Raw genomic sequence first — 2,309 nt, 5'->3', positions numbered from 1 at the left:
GTGAGATACATAAACATGCAGAAAGTGACAGCACCTTAGGGTTTTGTGAACCAATAGCTACCGCACATTTAGTTATTGCCGTAAATGGAGTGATGGACAGTATTGGCAACGTTAAGAAACAAAATGAGCAGCCTGACCAAGATTATAAAAACTGCCTTTCAAGCCCGGAAACTAAGGCGTCTTTTAAAAGAGAAAGGAGGTATGCTAGAGAGGGTTTCAGGAAGCTACTCATACTCTCAAACATGACCGCATATCAGCAACATATTATTATTAATTCCCCATGATACTGGCATGTTGAACCACCTGCAGGTAAAGTTGAAGTAAAATTGATGGGACTGAGTAATTCAAAGTATCATTCATTGTTAGCTTACCATGCTTCAAAGAATATAAGGTTTGTTCTTATAATTGTTGTTGTTATTATTTTTATTGTTATTATTTTTCCTTTGATTGAAAATAGATTGTTTTCTCATGCAACAAATGTCCCAAGAATCCTATCAAAGCACTAAACTCAACCTGGAATCCAGTATGCTCAAAGGACCTGATGCAGACCCTTGCAGAGACTCTGTACGTTGGCGCGGTTCCTCTGACTTCACAAGGGCTTTGATGAAGCTGTTACCAGGTGTGGGGATGTAGCTCAGAGGTAGAGCACATGTTTTGCATATATTAGGCCCCGGGTTCGAGCCCCGGCATCTCCAAAACAATACTTTTAACCTTTGATTTTCTTTTTTCAGGATGTTTCTGTACAAGGTGTCCCAGAATTTAAAGTCCCGTGATGAGGTTATATATGCATAGCTAATTATTGGATAAAATTGCTCATTTGTCACCGTGACAGCAATGTTCATCTTTGTGACGACATTTCCATAGATACCACCATGGTCTGGTGAGTACAATGTGGTCGGGCTTTTAGGGATATGCTTTGTTCACAGAGCGGAAAAAAAAAGAAAAGCTCTGCATTCGTAGTGGGGACAGTTTCTCTAATGGGTATGCTTTCTTGGGTGAAAACAAGGGTGAAGAGTTCTTCCTTTGAGAGGAAGTAAGGGAGGGCTGGGCGGAGCCATTCCTGGTTACTAAGGGGGAGGCAGCATTGCGGTTTTCATAGAAACCGGGGTCATTATGGCGACTCTTTTCAAATGGCGACCGGACGATGTCCTGGAAAGGAGCATTCAGTTCCTGGTGTTTGGACTGAGTTGAGCTTATGGATTCCCGGAGGTGAGCACCAGAATCTTTCTGAGGGTTGGGAGGCAGATGCAGGGATTCCAGATCCAAGTAGGACCACTCCTACCTCGTGCTTGCAGCCTGTGTTTCTCCGGAAGGAGAGAGACTTGGGACCATTCTGCCTCCTCCTGTGCTGTTCTGTACAGGGCTGTGCTGGAGCCATTGTCCAGGAGGGGAGTTGTCGGAGAGTGAGCAGGAGGGAAATGAGGCCAAATGAGCACTCTGTGATCCCGACTTCCCACTCTGTGCGTGAGATTGCTCGCTGACATTTGAGGTTTTCCGTATGTTTCATAGAAATGTTAGAAATGTTTTATCAGATATATGTATTTCTAACTTTTCTCCTAGCCTCAGACTTATCATCTCAATTCTCATCCATGTCTTTGGAAGAGCAGGAGATTTTAAATTGTAAGATCCCACCTTCTCTAGTTCTTCAATTACGGTTTTTATTCGGTGTCTTGTCTGCGAAATCTTTGCCTGGCACTCAGTGACAGGGATTTTCTTCTTGTGTTCTGTTTGACATTTATAGGCTGATTTTTATATTTTTACATCTGTAATTTATTTTGAATGGTCTTCACATATGATACGATGTAGGTCCTAGTTTATATTTGTGGGTTTGGATATACACTTGCCTCAGTATTGCTTCCTGAAAGGCCATCTTTATGCATCAAATTGCCTTGTTTATTTGTGAAACATCAGTTCTCCAATTATCCAATCATGGTACATATGCCAGTAATCCCAGTGCCTGGGAGGCTGCAGCAGGAGTATGGTCAGTTCTTCTCAGCACACACTACACGCACTACACACAAGCTTGATGCCAGCATCAGACACAGGAAAAATGTTGACTCGATATAGGCAGTGGTCTGTAAATGTGTGGATGTGAGCGTGGAATGTTGGTTTTGGACTTTTTCTTGCCAACTTTGATTCAAAAGCATGCTGGTCCAATTACTGTAGGTTCAAACAGAGGTCTCCTATCAGGCAATGCTGTTCTCTAACATTTGTCTGTTTCTAAGGTTTACACAAGCTATATATTTAGTCTACAATGTTTAGAATTATCCACTCAATTTTTACATTTATTTATTTATTTATTTATATTT

General features: G+C 41.7%; 1 non-coding gene across 1 annotated transcript; it reads left to right on the top strand.

The window, feature by feature from the left end:
- Window positions 1-623: 623 nt before the first annotated feature.
- On the top strand, window positions 624-695 carry Trnaa-ugc. The gene has a single exon. It is a non-coding gene; the product is annotated as a tRNA-Ala (tRNA).
- The last annotated feature ends 1,614 nt before the right edge of the window (window positions 696-2,309 follow it).

Source organism: Microtus oregoni, unplaced genomic scaffold, assembly GCF_018167655.1.
Source record: "Microtus oregoni isolate MIOR12 unplaced genomic scaffold, Mior012 000050F_003, whole genome shotgun sequence".
Lineage (NCBI taxonomy): Eukaryota > Metazoa > Chordata > Mammalia > Rodentia > Cricetidae > Microtus > Microtus oregoni.
Note: the sequence above shows the minus strand (reverse complement) of the source record. Positions and strands in the feature narration are given on the sequence as shown.